A 16,277-nucleotide genomic window follows, 5' to 3' on the forward strand; every position below is an offset into this window, starting at 1 on the left:
CCATTTTAGTATAAGGCTGTAACGTAACAAAATGTGGAAAAAAGTAAGGGGTCTGAAAATATTCCGAATGCACTGTACCTATGCAGGCTAGCTTCTTTTCCTTTGCTAGCCAGCCAACTAAATCTATCACACAATCACATCAAGCAGCTGAAATGACAGAAAACGATCTACATTTTTGTTTGTTTTACCTTGGATTATATTACCATTTCTTTGGATATATCCATTACAATGACCCTGATAAATGAATTTGCCTGGCTCAGAGAAGCTGTCAGTCTGGTCACATTCATACAGATCGCATGGTGGAGGTCCCCCAAAAAACGGCAACATTGATCCACAGGTCGGAGAGGTAGACAGCAAGGTTTAGACAAACCTCAACTGTTTCAAACCAAATGCTAGCCTCTGGGCATTGGGAAATATTGAATATTACAAAATGTTTCCGCCCGGTTTCGAACCGGGGACCTTTCGCGTGTGAGGCGAACGTGATAACCAATACACTACTGAAACTAAAGTCTGAATAGCAAATACTAATTTGTTAAAATGTGTTTCCGCCCGGTCTCGAACTGGGGACCTTTCGCGTGTAAGGCGAACGTGATAACCACTACACTACGGAAACCCAATGAGTGGAATACTAAGGGTGTGGCTGACTTTCGCGTGTGAGGCGAACGTGATAACCAATACACTACTGAAACTAAAGTCTGAATAGCAAATACTGAGAAGTGCGAAGGACCAATTTGTTAAAATGTGTTTCCGCCCGGTCTCGAACCGGGGACCTTTCGCATGTTAGGTGAACGTGATAACCACTACACTACGGAAACCCAATGAGTGGAATACTAAGGGTGTGGCTGACTTTGGCTGGGTGGGACATTTATCGCTCTCGGAACCTAATGAAATCAGAAATTACTTAGTCAATTAATTAAACAATAAGGCTTGAGAAGCCGGGAATTATTGTGTGCAGCGGCTCTTGGAAGAGGCTTAGTGGTTCAAAACTTCTTCCATTTAAGAGTGATGGAAGCCACTGTGTTCTTGGGTACCTTCAATGCTGCAGAAATGACCAATCATTTGAATTTACCACAGGTGGACTCCAATCAAGTTGAAGAAACATCTCAAGGATGATCAATGGAAACAGGATGGACCTGAGCTCAATTTCCAGCCTCATAGCAAAGGGTCTGAAAATGTATGTAAATAAGGTATTTTTAAAATATTTTTTTCATTAATAAAAACTATATGTTATCGCTTTGTCATTATATGGTATTGTGTGTAGATAGATTTTATTTTATTTCTTCCATTTTAGTATAAGGCTGTAACGTAACAAAATGTGGAAAAAAGTAAGGGGTCTGAAAATATTCCGAATGCACTGTACCTATGCAGGCTAGCTTCTTTTCCTTTGCTAGCCAGCCAACTAAATCTATCACACAATCACATCAAGCAGCTGAAATGACAGAAAACGATCTACATTTTTGTTTGTTTTACCTTGGATTATATTACCATTTCTTTGGATATATCCATTACAATGACCCTGATAAATGAATTTGCCTGGCTCAGAGAAGCTGTCAGTCTGGTCACATTCATACAGATCGCATGGTGGAGGTCCCCCAAAAAACGGCAACATTGATCCACAGGTCGGAGAGGTAGACAGCAAGGTTTAGACAAACCTCAACTGTTTCAAACCAAATGCTAGCCTCTGGGCATTGGGAAATATTGAATATTACAAAATGTTTCCGCCCGGTTTCGAACCGGGGACCTTTCGCGTGTGAGGCGAACGTGATAACCAATACACTACTGAAACTAAAGTCTGAATAGCAAATACTAATTTGTTAAAATGTGTTTCCGCCCGGTCTCGAACTGGGGACCTTTCGCGTGTAAGGCGAACGTGATAACCACTACACTACGGAAACCCAATGAGTGGAATACTAAGGGTGTGGCTGACTTTCGCGTGTGAGGCGAACGTGATAACCAATACACTACTGAAACTAAAGTCTGAATAGCAAATACTGAGAAGTGCGAAGGACCAATTTGTTAAAATGTGTTTCCCCCCGGTCTCGAACCGGGGACCTTTCGCATGTTAGGTGAACGTGATAACCACTACACTACGGAAACCCAATGAGTGGAATACTAAGGGTGTGGCTGACTTTGGCTGGGTGGGACATTTATCGCTCTCGGAACCTAATGAAATCAGAAATTACTTAGTCAATTAATTAAACAATAAGGCTTGAGAAGCCGGGAATTATTGTGTGCAGCGGCTCTTGGAAGAGGCTTAGTGGTTCAAAACTTCTTCCATTTAAGAGTGATGGAAGCCACTGTGTTCTTGGGTACCTTCAATGCTGCAGAAATGACCAATCATTTGAATTTACCACAGGTGGACTCCAATCAAGTTGAAGAAACATCTCAAGGATGATCAATGGAAACAGGATGGACCTGAGCTCAATTTCCAGCCTCATAGCAAAGGGTCTGAAAATGTATGTAAATAAGGTATTTTTAAAATATTTTTTTCATTAATAAAAACTATATGTTATCGCTTTGTCATTATATGGTATTGTGTGTAGATAGATTTTATTTTATTTCTTCCATTTTAGTATAAGGCTGTAACGTAACAAAATGTGGAAAAAAGTAAGGGGTCTGAAAATATTCCGAATGCACTGTACCTATGCAGGCTAGCTTCTTTTCCTTTGCTAGCCAGCCAACTAAATCTATCACACAATCACATCAAGCAGCTGAAATGACAGAAAACGATCTACATTTTTGTTTGTTTTACCTTGGATTATATTACCATTTCTTTGGATATATCCATTACAATGACCCTGATAAATGAATTTGCCTGGCTCAGAGAAGCTGTCAGTCTGGTCACATTCATACAGATCGCATGGTGGAGGTCCCCCAAAAAACGGCAACATTGATCCACAGGTCGGAGAGGTAGACAGCAAGGTTTAGACAAACCTCAACTGTTTCAAACCAAATGCTAGCCTCTGGGCATTGGGAAATATTGAATATTACAAAATATTTCCGCCCGGTTTCGAACCGGGGACCTTTCGCGTGTGAGGCGAACGTAATAACCACTACACTACGGAAACCGAATGATTGGAAAACTAAGGGTGTGACTGACTTTCGCGTGTGAGGCGAACGTGATAACCAATACACTACTGAAACTAAAGTCTGAATAGCAAATACTAATTTGTTAAAATGTGTTTCCGCCCGGTCTCGAACTGGGGACCTTTCGCGTGTAAGGCGAACGTGATAACCACTACACTACGGAAACCCAATGATTGGAAAACTAAGGGTGTGACTCACTTTCGCGTGTGAGGCGAACGTGATAACCAATACACTACTGAAACTAAAGTCTGAATAGCAAATACTGAGAAGTGCGAAGGACCAATTTGTTAAAATGTGTTTCCGCCCGGTCTCGAATCGGGGACCTTTCGCGTGTTAGGCGAACGTGATAAACACTACACTACGGAAACCCAATGAGTGGCATACTAAGGGTGTGGCTGACTTTGGCTGGGTGGGACATTCATCGCTCTCAGAACCTAATGAAATCAGAAATTACTTAGTCAATTAATTAAACAATAAGGCTTGAGAAGCCGGGAATTATTGTGTGCAGCGGCTCTTGGAAGAGGCTTGGTGGTTCAAAACTTCTTCCATTTAAGAGTGATGGAAGCCACTGTGTTCTTGGGTACCTTCAATGCTGCAGAAATGACCAATCATTTGAATTTACCACAGGTGGACTCCAATCAAGTTGAAGAAACATCTCAAGGATGATCAATGGAAACAGGATGGACCTGAGCTCAATTTCCAGCCTCATAGCAAAGGGTCTGAAAACGTACGTAAATAAGGTATTTTTAAAATATTTAATGGGTATTATGGCTCTTTCTGTGGTACTAAATTTGGGATATTATGTGTGGTAGACATGAGAAGCCGGGAATTATCGTGTGCCGCCGGAACTTGGAAGAGGCTTGGTGGTTCCAAACTTCTTCTATTTAAGAGTGATGGAAGCCACTCTGTTCTTGGGTACCTTCAATGCTGCAGAAATGACCAATCATTTGAATTTACCACAGGTGGACTCCAATCAAGTTGAAGAAACATCTCAAGGATGATCAATGGAAGCAGGATGGACCTGAGCTCAATTTCCAACCTCATAGCAAAGGGTCTGAAAATGTATGTAAATAAGGTATTTTAAAATATTTTTTCATTAATAAAAACTATATGTTATCGCTTTGTCATTATGTGGGATTGTGTGTAGATAGATTTTATTTTATTTTATCCATTTTAGTATAAGGCTGTAACGTAACAAAATGTGGAAAAAAGTAAGGGGTCTGAAAACTTTCCGAATGCACTGTACCTATGCAGGCTAGCTTCTTTTCCTTTGCTAGCCAGCCAACTAAATCTATCACACAATCACATCAAGCAGCTGAAATGACAGAAAACAATCTACATTTTTGTTTGTTTTACCTTGGATTATATTGCCATTTCTTTGGATATATCCATTACAATGACCCTGATAAATGAATTTGCCTGGCTCAGAGAAGCTGTCAGTCTGGTCACATTCATACAGATCGCATGGTGGAGGTCCCCAAAAAAAACGGCAACATTGATCCACAGGTCGGAGAGGTAGACAGCAAGGTTTAGACAAACCTCAACTGTTTCAAACCAAATGCTAGCCTCTGGGCATTGGGAAATATTGAATATTACAAAATGTTTCCGCCCGGTTTCGAACAGGGGACCTTTCGCCTGCGAAGCGAACGTGACAACCACTACACTACTGAAACTAAAGTCTGAATAGCAAATACTGAGAAGTGCGAAGGACCAATTTGTTAACATGTGTTTCCGCCCGGTCTCGAACCGGGGACCTTTCGCGTGTTAGGCGAACGTGATAACCACTACACTACGGAAACCCAATGAGTGGAGTACTAAGGGTGTGGCTGACTTTGGCTGGGTGGGACATTTATCGCTCTCAGAACCTAATGAAATCAGAAATTACTCAGTCAATTAATTAAACAATAAGGCTTGAGAAGCCGGGAATTATTGTGTGCAGCGGCTCTTGGAAGATATTGGGAAATATTGGGAAATAATATTCAATATTGGGAAATATTGAATATTACAAAATGTTTCCGTCCGGTTTCGAACCGAGGACCTTTCGCGTGTGAGGCGAACGTGATAACCACTACACTACGGAAACCGAATGATTGGAAAACTAAGGGTGTGACTGACTTTCGCGTGTGAGGCGAAAATGATAACCAATACACTACTGAAACTAAAGTCTGAATAGCAAATACTGAGAAGTGCGAAGGACCAATTTGTTAAAATGTGTTTCCGCCCGGTCTCGAACCGGGGACCTTTCGCGTGTTAGGCGAACGTGATAACCACTACACTACGGAAACCCAATGAGTGTAGTACTAAGGGTGTGGCTGACTTTGGCTGGGTGGGACATTTATCGCTCTCAGAACCTAATGAAATCAGAAATTACTTAGTCAATTAATTAAACAATAAGGCTTGAGAAGCCGGGAATTATTGTGTGCAGCGGCTCTTGGAAGAGGCTTGGTGGTTCAAAACTTCTTCCATTTAAGAGTGATGGAAGCCACTGTGTTCTTGGGTACCTTCAATGCTGCAGAAATGACCAATCATTTGAATTTACCACAGGTGGACTCCAATCAAGTTGAAGAAACATCTCAAGGATGATCAATGGAAACAGGATGGACCTGAGCTCAATTTCCAGCCTCATAGCAAAGGGTCTGAAAATGTATGTAAATAAGGTATTTTTAAAATATTTTTTTCATTGATAAAAACTATATGCTATCGCTTTGTCATTATGTGGTATTGTGTGTGGATAGATTTTATTTTATTTCATCCATTTTAGTATAAGGCTGTAACGTAACAAAATGTGGAAAAAAGTAAGGGGTCTGAAAACTTTCTGAATGCACTGTACCTATGCAGGCTAGCTTCTTTTCCTTTGCTAGCCAGCCAACTAAATCTATCACACAATCACATCAAGCAGCTGAAATGACAGAAAACGATCTACATTTTTGTTTGTTTTACCTTGGATTATATTGCCATTTCTTTGGATATATCCATTACAATGACCCTGATAAATGAATTTGCCTGGCTCAGAGAAGCTGACAGTCTGGTCACATTCATACAGATCACATGGTGGAGGTCCCCAAAAAAACGGCAACATTGATCCACAGGTCGGAGAGGTAGACAGCAAGGTTTAGACAAACCTCAACAGTTTCAAACCAAATGCTAGCCTTTTGGCATTGGGAAATATTGAATATTACAAAATGTTTCCGCCCGGATTCGAACCGGGGACCTTTCGCGTGTGAGGCAAACGTGATAACCACTACACTACGGAAACCGAATAATTGGAAAACTAAGGGTGTGACTGACTTTCGCGTGTGAGGCGAACGTGATAACCAATACACTACTGAAACTAAAGTCTGAATAGCAAATACTGAGAAGTGCGAAGGACCAATTTGTTAAAATGTGTTTCCGCCCGGTCTCGAACTGGGGACCTTTCGCGTGTAAGGCGAACGTGATAACCACTACACTACGGAAACCCAATGAGTGGAATACTAAGGGTGTGGCTGACTTTCGCGTGTGAGGCGAACGTGATAACCAATACACTACTGAAACTAAAGTCTGAAGAGCAAATACTGAGAAGTGCGAAGGACCAATTTGTTAAAATGTGTTTCCGCCCGGTCTCGAACCGGGGACCTTTCGCGTGTTAGGCGAACGTGATAACCACTACACTACGGAAACCCAATGAGTGGAATACTAAGGGTGTGGCTGACTTTGGCTGGGTGGGACATTTATCGCTCTCGGAACCTAATGAAATCAGAAATTACTTAGTCAATTAATTAAACAATAAGGCTTGAGAAGCCGGGAATTATTGTGTGCAGCGGCTCTTGGAAGAGGCTTGGTGGTTCAAAACTTCTTCCATTTAAGAGTGATGGAAGCCACTCTGTTCTTGGGTACCTTCAATGCTGCAGAAATGACCAATCATTTGAATTTACCACAGGTGGACTCTAATCAAGTTGAAGAAACATCTCAAGGATGATCAATGGAAGCAGGATGGACCTGAGCTCAATGTCCAGCCTCATAGCAAAGGGTCTGAAAATGTATGTAAATAAGGTATTTTTAAAATATTTTTTCATTAATAAAAACTATATGTTATCGCTTTGTCATTATGTGGGATTGTGTGTAGATAGATTTTATTTTATTTTATCCATTTTAGTATAAGGCTGTAACGTAACAAAATGTGGAAAAAAGTAAGGGGTCTGAAAACTTTCCGAATGCACTGTACCTATGCAGGCTAGCTTCTTTTCCTTTGCTAGCCAGCCAACTAAATCTATCACACAATCACATCAAGCAGCTGAAATGACAGAAAACGATCTACATTTTTGTTTGTTTTACCTTGGATTATATTACCATTTCTTTGGATATATCCATTACAATGACCCTGATAAATGAATTTGCCTGGCTCAGAGAAGCTGTCAGTCTGGTCACATTCATACAGATCGCATGGTGGAGGTCCCCAAAAAAAACGGCAACATTGATCCACAGGTCGGAGAGGTAGACAGCAAGGTTTAGACAAACCTCAACTGTTTCAAACCAAATGCTAGCCTCTGGGCATTGGGAAATATTGAATATTACAAAATGTTTCCGCCCGGATTCGAACCTGGGACCTTTCGTGTGTGAGGCGAACGTGATAACCACTACACTACGGAAACCGAATGATTGGAAAACTATACTGACTTTCGCGTGTGAGGCGAACGTGATAACCAATACACTACTGAAACTAAAGTCTGAATAGCAAATACTAATTTGTTAAATTGTGTTTCCGCCCGGTCTCGAACTGGGGACCTTTCGCGTGTAAGGCGAACGTGATAACCACTACACTACGGAAACCCAATGAGTGGAATACTAAGGGTGTGGCTGACTTTCGCGTGTGAGGCGAACGTGATAACCAATACACTACTGAAACTAAAGTCTGAATAGCAAATACTAATTTGTTAAAATGTGTTTCCGCCCGGTCTCGAACTGGGGACCTTTCGCGTGTAAGGCGAACGTGATAACCACTACACTACGGAAACCCAATGAGTGGAATACTAAGGGTGTGGCTGACTTTCGCGTGTGAGGCGAACGTGATAACCAATACACTACTGAAACTAAAGTCTGAATAGCAAATACTGAGAAGTGCGAAGGACCAATTTGTTAAAATGTGTTTCCGCCCGGTCTCAAACCGGGGACCTTTCGCGTGTTAGGGGAACGTGATAACCACTACACTACGGAAACCCAAATGAGTGGAATACTAAGGGTGTGGCTGACTTTGGCTGGGTGGGACATTTATCGCTCTCGGAACCTAATGAAATCAGAAATTACTTAGTCAATTAATTAAACAATAAGACAACCCTCAAGATCGCATGGTGGAGGTCCCCCAAAAAACGGCAACATTGATCCACAGGTCGGAGAGGTAGACAGCAAGGTTTAGACAAACCTCAACTGTTTCAAACCAAATGCTAGCCTCTGGGCATTGGGAAATATTGAATATTACAAAATGTTGCCGCCCGGTTTCGAACCGGGGACCTTTCGCTTGTGAGGTGAACGTAATAACCACTACACTACGGAAACCGAATGATTGGAGAACTAAGGGTGTGACTGACTTTCGCGTGTGAGGCGAACGTGATAACCAATACACTACTGAAACTAAAGTCTGAATAGCAAATACTAATTTGTTAAAATGTGTTTCTGCCCGGTCTCGAACTGGGGACCTTTCGCGTGTTAGGCGAACGTGATAACCACTACACTACGGAAACCCAATGAGTGGAATACTAAGGGTGTGGCTGACTTTCGCGTGTGAGGCGAACGTGATAACCAATACACTACTGAAACTAAAGTCTGAAGAGCAAATACTGAGAAGTGCGAAGGACCAATTTGTTAAAATGTGTTTCCGCCCGGTCTCGAACCGGGGACCTTTCGCGTGTTAGGCGAACGTGATAACCACTACACTACGGAAACCCAATGAGTGGAATACTAAGGGTGTGGCTGACTTTGGCTGGGTGGGACATTTATCGCTCTCGGAACCTAATGAAATCAGAAATTACTTAGTCAATTAATTAAACAATAAGGCTTGAGAAGCCGGGAATTATTGTGTGCAGCGGCTCTTGGAAGAGGCTTAGTGGTTCAAAACTTCTTCCATTTAAGAGTGATGGAAGCCACTGTGTTCTTGGGTACCTTCAATGCTGCAGAAATGACCAATCATTTGAATTTACCACAGGTGGACTCCAATCAAGTTGAAGAAACATCTCAAGGATGATCAATGGAAACAGGATGGACCTGAGCTCAATTTCCAGCCTCATAGCAAAGGGTCTGAAAATGTATGTAAATAAGGTATTTTTAAAATATTTTTTTCATTAATAAAAACTATATGTTATCGCTTTGTCATTATGTGGTATTGTGTGTAGATAGATTTTATTTTATTTCTTCCATTTTAGTATAAGGCTGTAACGTAACAAAATGTGGAAAAAAGTAAGGGGTCTGAAAATATTCCGAATGCACTGTACCTATGCAGGCTAGCTTCTTTTCCTTTGCTAGCCAGCCAACTAAATCTATCACACAATCACATCAAGCAGCTGAAATGACAGAAAACGATCTACATTTTTGTTTGTTTTACCTTGGATTATATTACCATTTCTTTGGATATATCCATTACAATGACCCTGATAAATGAATTTGCCTGGCTCAGAGAAGCTGTCAGTCTGGTCACATTCATACAGATCGCATGGTGGAGGTCCCCCAAAAAACGGCAACATTGATCCACAGGTCGGAGAGGTAGACAGCAAGGTTTAGACAAACCTCAACTGTTTCAAACCAAATGCTAGCCTCTGGGCATTGGGAAATATTGAATATTACAAAATGTTTCCGCCCGGTTTCGAACCGGGGACCTTTCGCGTGTGAGGGGAACGTAATAACCACTACACTACGGAAACCGAATGATTGGAAAACTAAGGGTGTGACTGACTTTCGCGTGTGAGGCGAACGTGATAACCAATACACTACTGAAACTAAAGTCTGAATAGCAAATACTAATTTGTTAAAATGTGTTTCCGCCCGGTCTCGAACTGGGGACCTTTCGCATGTAAGGCGAACTTGATAACCACTACACTACGGAAACCCAATGAGTGGAATACTAAGGGTGTGGCTGACTTTCGCGTGTGAGGCGAACGTGATAACCAATACACTACTGAAACTAAAGTCTGAATAGCAAATACTGAGAAGTGCGAAGAACCAATTTGTTAAAATGTGTTTCCGCCCGGTCTCGAACTGGGGACCTTTCGCGTGTAAGGCGAACGTGATAACCACTACACTACGGAAACCCAATGAGTGGAATACTAAGGGTGTGGCTGACTTTCGCGTGTGAGGCGAACGTGATAACCAATACACTACTTAAACTAAAGTCTGAATAGCAAATACTGAGAAGTGCGAAGGACCAATTTGTTAAAATGTGTTTCCGCCCGGTCTCGAACAGGGGACCTTTCGCGTGTTAGGCGAACGTGATAACCACTACACTACGGAAACCCAATGAGTGGAATACTAAGGGTGTGGCTGACTTTGGCTGGGTGGGACATTTATCGCTCTCGGAACCTAATGAAATCAGAAATTACTTAGTCAATTAATTAAACAATAAGGCTTGAGAAGCCGGGAATTATTGTGTGCAGCGCCTCTTGGAAGAGGCTTGGTGGTTCAAAACTTCTTCCATTTAAGAGTGATGGAAGCCACTGTGTTCTTGGGTACCTTCAATGCTGCAGAAATGACCAATCATTTGAATTTACCACAGGTGGACTCCAATGAAGTTGAAGAAACATCTCAAGGATGATCAATGGAAACAGGATGGACCTGAGCTCAATTTCCAGCCTCATAGCAAAGGGTCTGAAAACGTACGTAAATAAGGTATTTTTAAAATATTTAATGGGTATTATGGCTCTTTCTGTGGTACTCAATTTGGGATATTATGTGAGGTAGACATGAGAAGCCGGGAATTTATCGTGTGCAGCCGGAACTTGGAAGAGGCTTGGTGGTTCCAAACTTCTTCTATTTAAGAGTGATGGAAGCCACTGTGTTCTTGGGTACCTTCAATGCTGCAGAAATGACCAATCATTTGAATTTACCACAGGTGGACTCCAATCAAGTTGAAGAAACATCTCAAGGATGATCAATGGAAACAGGATGGACCTGAGCTCAATTTCCAGCCTCATAGCAAAGGGTCTGAAAATGTATGTAAATAAGGTATTTTTAAAATATTTTTTTCATTAATAAAAACTATATGTTATCGCTTTGTCATTATGTGGTATTGTGTGTAGATAGATTTGATTTTATTTCATCCATTTTAGTATAAGGCTGTAACGAAACAAAATGTGGAAAAAAGTAAGGGGTCTGAAAACTTTCCGAATGCACTGTACCTATGCAGGCTAGCTTCTTTTCCTTTGCTAGCCAGCCAACTAAATCTATCACACAATCACATCAAGCAGCTGAAATGACAGAAAACGATCTACATTTTTGTTTGTTTTACCTTGGATTATATTGCCATTTCTTTGGATATATCCATTACAATGACCCTGATAAATGAATTTGCCTGGCTCAGAGAAGCTGTCAGTCTGGTCACATTCATACAGATCGCATGGTGGAGGTCCCCAAAAAAACGGCAACACTGATCCACAGGTCGGAGAGGTAGATAGCAAGGTTTAGACAAACCTCAACTGTTTCAAACCAAATGCTAGCCTCTGGGCATTGGGAAATATTGAATATTACCAAATGTTTCCGCCCAGTTTCGAACCAGGGACCTTTCGCGTGTGAGGCGAACGTGATAACCACTACACTACGGAAACCAAATGATTGGAAAACTAAGGGTGTGACTGACTTTCGCGTGTGAGGCGAACGTGATAACCAATACACTACTGAAACTAAAGTCTGAATAGCAAATACTGAGAAGTGCGAAGGACCAATTTGTTAAAATGTGTTTCCGCCCGGTCTCGAACCAGGGTCCTTTCGCGTGTTAGGCGAACGTGATAACCACTACACTACGGAAACCCAATGAGTGGAATACTAAGGGTGTGGCTGACTTTGGCTGGGTGGGACATTTATCGCTCTCAGAACCTAATGAAATCAGAAATTACTTAGTCAATTAATTAAACAATAAGGCTTGAGAAGCCGGGAATTATTGTGTGCAGCGGCTCTTGGAAGAGGCTTGGTGGTTCAAAACTTCTTCCATTTAAGAGTGATGGAAGCCACTGTGTTCTTGGGTACCTTCAATGCTGCAGAAATGACCAATCATTTGAATTTACCACAGGTGGACTCCAATCAAGTTGAAGAAACATCTCAAGGATGATCAATGGAAACAGGATGGACCTGAGCTCAATTTCCAGCCTCATAGCAAAGGGTCTGAAAATGTATGTAAATAAGCTATTTTTAAAATATTTTTTTCATTAATAAAGACTATATGTTATCGCTTTGTCATTATGTGGTATTGTGTGTAGATAGATTTTATTTTATTTCATCCATTTTAGTATAAGGCTGTAACGTAACAAAATGTGGAAAAAAGTAAGGGGTCTGAAAACTTTCCGAATGCACTGTACCTATGCAGGCTAGCTTATTTTCCTTTGCTAGCCAGCCAACTAAATCTATCACACAATCACATCAAGCAGCTGAAATGACAGAAAACGATCTACATTTTTGTTTGTTTTACCTTGGATTATATTGCCATTTCTTTGGATATATCCATATTCTTTGGATATATATTCAACTCACGGAAACCCAATGAGTTGAATACTAAGGGTGTGGCTGACTTTGGCTGGGTGGGACATTTATCGCTCTCAGAACCTAATGATATCAGAAATTACTTAGTCAATTAATTAAACAATAAGGCTTGAGAAGCCGGGAATTATTGTGTGCAGCGGCTCTTGGAAGAGGCTTGGTGGTTCAAAACTTCTTCCATTTAAGAGTGATGGAAGCCACTGTGTTCTTGGGTACCTTCAATGCTGCAGAAATGACCAATCATTTGAATTTACCACAGGTGGACTCCAATCAAGTTGAAGAAACATCTCAAGGATGATCAATGGAAACAGGATGGACCTGAGCTCAATTTCCAGCCTCATAGCAAAGGGTCTGAAAACGTACGTAAATAAGGTATTTTTAAAATATTTAATGGGTATTATGGCTCTTTCTGTGGTACTAAATTTGGGATATTATGTGTGGTAGACATGAGAAGCCGGGAATTATCGTGTGCCGCCGGAACTTGGAAGAGGCTTGGTGGTTCCAAACTTCTTCTATTTAAGAGTGATGGAAGCCACTCTGTTCTTGGGTACCTTCAATGCTGCAGAAATGACCAATCATTTGAATTTACCACAGGTGGACTCCAATCAAGTTGAAGAAACATCTCAAGGATGATCAATGGAAACAGGATGGACCTGAGCTCAATTTCCAGCCTCATAGCAAAGGGTCTGAAAACGTACGTAAATAAGGTATTTTTAAAATATTTAATGGGTATTATGGCTCTTTCTGTGGTACTAAATTTGGGATATTATGTGTGGTAGACATGAGAAGCCGGGAATTATCGTGTGCCGCCGGAACTTGGAAGAGGCTTGGTGGTTCCAAACTTCTTCTATTTAAGAGTGATGGAAGCCACTCTGTTCTTGGGTACCTTCAATGCTGCAGAAATGACCAATCATTTGAATTTACCACAGGTGGACTCCAATCAAGTTGAAGAAACATCTCAAGGATGATCAATGGAAACAGGATGGACCTGAGCTCAATTTCCAACCTCATAGCAAAGGGTCTGAAAATGTATGTAAATAAGGTATTTTTAAAATATTGTTTCATTAATAAAAACTATATGTTATCGCTTTGTCATTATGTGGGATTGTGTGTAGATAGATTTGATTTTATTTCATCCATTTTAGTATAAGGCTGTAACGTAACAAAATGTGGAAAAAAGTAAGGGGTCTGAAAACTTTCCGAATGCACTGTACCTATGCAGGCTAGCTTCTTTTCCTTTGCTAGCCAGCCAACTAAATCTATCACACAATCACATCAAGCAGCTGAAATGACAGAAAACGATCTACATTTTTGTTTGTTTTACCTTGGATTATATTGCCATTTCTTTGGATATATCCATTACAATGACCCTGATAAATGAATTTGCCTGGCTCAGAGAAGCTGTCAGTCTGGTCACATTCATACAGATCGCATGGTGGAGGTCCCCCAAAAAACGGCAACACTGATCCACAGGTCGGAGAGGTAGATAGCAAGGTTTAGACAAACCTCAACTGTTTCAAACCAAATGCTAGCCTCTGGGCATTGGGAAATATTGAATATTACCAAATGTTTCCGCCCAGTTTCGAACTGGGGACCTTTCGCGTGTGAGGCGAACGTGATAACCACTACACTACGGAAACCGAATGATTGGAAAACTAAGGGTGTGACTGACTTTCGCGTGTGAGGCGAACGTGATAACCAATACACTACTGAAACTAAAGTCTGAATAGCAAATACTGAGAAGTGCGAAGGACCAATTTGTTAAAATGTGTTTCCGCCCGGTCTCGAACCAGGGTCCTTTCGCATGTTAGGCGAACGTGATAACCACTACACTACGGAAACCCAATGAGTGGAATACTAAGGGTGTGGCTGACTTTGGCTGGGTGGGACATTTATCGCTCTCAGAACCTAATGAAATCAGAAATTACTTAGTCAATTAATTAAACAATAAGGCTTGAGAAGCCGGGAATTATTGTGTGCAGCGGCTCTTGGAAGAGGCTTGGTGGTTCAAAACTTCTTCCATTTAAGAGTGATGGAAGCCACTTCTTGGGTACCTTCAATGCTGCAGAAATGACCAATCATTTGAATTTACCACAGGTGGACTCCAATCAAGTTGAAGAAACATCTCAAGGATGATCAATGGAAACAGGATGGACCTGAGCTCAATTTCCAACCTCATAGCAAAGGGTCTGAAAATGTATGTAAATAAGGTATTTTTAAAATATTTTTTCATTAATAAAAACTATATGTTATCGCTTTGTGCATGCATTATGTGGGATTGTGTGTAGATAGATGTTATTTTATTTTATCCATTTTAGTATAAGGCTGTAACGTAACAAAATGTGGAAAAAAGTAAGGGGTCTGAAAACTTTCCGAATGCACTGTACCTATGCAGGCTAGCTTCTTTTCCTTTGCTAGCCAGCCAACTAAATCTATCACACAATCACATCAAGCAGCTGAAATGACAGAAAACAATCTACATTTTTGTTTGTTTTACCTTGGATTATATTGCCATTTCTTTGGATATATCCATTACAATGACCCTGATAAATGAATTTGCCTGGCTCAGAGAAGCTGTCAGTCTGGTCACATTCATACAGATCGCATGGTGGAGGTCCCCCAAAAAACGGCAACATTGATCCACAGGTCGGAGAGGTAGACAGCAAGGTTTAGACAAACCTCAACTGTTTCAAACCAAATGCTAGCCTCTGGGCATTGGGAAATACTGAATATTACCAAATGTTTCCGCCCGGTTTCCGCCCTTCTTCCATTTAAGAGTGATGGAAGCCACTGTGTTCTTGGGTACCTTCAATGCTGCAGAAATGACCAATCATTTGAATTTACCACAGGTGGACTCCAATCAAGTTGAAGAAACATCTCAAGGATGATCAATGGAAACAGGATGGACCTGAGCTCAATTTCCAGCCTCATAGCAAAGGGTCTGAAAACGTACGTAAATAAGGTATTTTTAAAATATTTAATGGGTATTATGGCTCTTTCTGTGGTACTCAATTTGGGATATTATGTGAGGTAGACATGAGAAGCCGGGAATTATCGTGTGCAGCCGGAACTTGGAAGAGGCTTGGTGGTTCCAAACTTCTTCTATTTAAGAGTGATGGAAGCCACTGTGTTCTTGGGTACCTTCAATGCTGCAGAAATGACCAATCATTTGAATTTACCACAGGTGGACTCCAATCAAGTTGAAGAAACATCTCAAGGATGATCAATGGAAACAGGATGGACCTGAGCTCAATTTCCAGCCTCATAGCAAAGGGTCTGAAAATGTATGTAAATAAGGTATTTTTAAAATATTTTTTTCATTAATAAAAACTATATGTTATCGCTTTGTCATTATGTGGTATTGTGTGTAGATAGATTTTATTTTATTTCATCCATTTTAGTATAAGGCTGTAACGTAACAAAATGTGGAAAAAAGTAAGGGGTCTGAAAACTTTCCGAATGCACTGTACCTATGCAGG

At 41.0% G+C, this 16,277-nt stretch overlaps 15 non-coding genes across 15 annotated transcripts; all 15 read right to left on the reverse strand.

Annotated features, from left to right (window-relative positions):
* Positions 1-540: 540 nt before the first annotated feature.
* On the reverse strand, positions 541-613 carry trnav-uac (transfer RNA valine (anticodon UAC)). The gene has a single exon. It is a non-coding gene; the product is annotated as a tRNA-Val (tRNA).
* Positions 614-1,822: 1,209 nt separating this feature from the next.
* On the reverse strand, positions 1,823-1,895 carry trnav-uac (transfer RNA valine (anticodon UAC)). Its single transcript has one exon. It is a non-coding gene; the product is annotated as a tRNA-Val (tRNA).
* A 1,285-nt stretch (positions 1,896-3,180) lies between these two features.
* Positions 3,181-3,253, reverse strand: trnav-uac (transfer RNA valine (anticodon UAC)). Its single transcript has one exon. It is a non-coding gene; the product is annotated as a tRNA-Val (tRNA).
* Positions 3,254-4,813: 1,560 nt separating this feature from the next.
* On the reverse strand, positions 4,814-4,886 carry trnav-aac (transfer RNA valine (anticodon AAC)). Its single transcript has one exon. It is a non-coding gene; the product is annotated as a tRNA-Val (tRNA).
* A 413-nt stretch (positions 4,887-5,299) lies between these two features.
* Positions 5,300-5,372, reverse strand: trnav-aac (transfer RNA valine (anticodon AAC)). Its single transcript has one exon. It is a non-coding gene; the product is annotated as a tRNA-Val (tRNA).
* Positions 5,373-6,270: 898 nt separating this feature from the next.
* trnav-cac (transfer RNA valine (anticodon CAC)) lies at positions 6,271-6,343 on the reverse strand. The gene has a single exon. It is a non-coding gene; the product is annotated as a tRNA-Val (tRNA).
* Positions 6,344-6,472: 129 nt separating this feature from the next.
* Positions 6,473-6,545, reverse strand: trnav-uac (transfer RNA valine (anticodon UAC)). The gene has a single exon. It is a non-coding gene; the product is annotated as a tRNA-Val (tRNA).
* Positions 6,546-6,674: 129 nt separating this feature from the next.
* trnav-aac (transfer RNA valine (anticodon AAC)) lies at positions 6,675-6,747 on the reverse strand. The gene has a single exon. It is a non-coding gene; the product is annotated as a tRNA-Val (tRNA).
* A 1,076-nt stretch (positions 6,748-7,823) lies between these two features.
* trnav-uac (transfer RNA valine (anticodon UAC)) lies at positions 7,824-7,896 on the reverse strand. Its single transcript has one exon. It is a non-coding gene; the product is annotated as a tRNA-Val (tRNA).
* Positions 7,897-8,008: 112 nt separating this feature from the next.
* trnav-uac (transfer RNA valine (anticodon UAC)) lies at positions 8,009-8,081 on the reverse strand. Its single transcript has one exon. It is a non-coding gene; the product is annotated as a tRNA-Val (tRNA).
* Positions 8,082-8,933: 852 nt separating this feature from the next.
* Positions 8,934-9,006, reverse strand: trnav-aac (transfer RNA valine (anticodon AAC)). The gene has a single exon. It is a non-coding gene; the product is annotated as a tRNA-Val (tRNA).
* A 1,083-nt stretch (positions 9,007-10,089) lies between these two features.
* Positions 10,090-10,162, reverse strand: trnav-uac (transfer RNA valine (anticodon UAC)). The gene has a single exon. It is a non-coding gene; the product is annotated as a tRNA-Val (tRNA).
* Positions 10,163-10,291: 129 nt separating this feature from the next.
* Positions 10,292-10,364, reverse strand: trnav-uac (transfer RNA valine (anticodon UAC)). The gene has a single exon. It is a non-coding gene; the product is annotated as a tRNA-Val (tRNA).
* A 1,638-nt stretch (positions 10,365-12,002) lies between these two features.
* On the reverse strand, positions 12,003-12,075 carry trnav-aac (transfer RNA valine (anticodon AAC)). Its single transcript has one exon. It is a non-coding gene; the product is annotated as a tRNA-Val (tRNA).
* A 2,492-nt stretch (positions 12,076-14,567) lies between these two features.
* trnav-aac (transfer RNA valine (anticodon AAC)) lies at positions 14,568-14,640 on the reverse strand. Its single transcript has one exon. It is a non-coding gene; the product is annotated as a tRNA-Val (tRNA).
* Between the last annotated feature and the right edge of the window lie 1,637 nt (positions 14,641-16,277).

The sequence above is a fragment of the Oncorhynchus mykiss genome, chromosome 8 (assembly GCF_057628025.1).
Source record: "Oncorhynchus mykiss isolate SJ-2025 chromosome 8, ASM5762802v1, whole genome shotgun sequence".
Taxonomy (NCBI): Eukaryota; Metazoa; Chordata; class Actinopteri; order Salmoniformes; family Salmonidae; genus Oncorhynchus; species Oncorhynchus mykiss.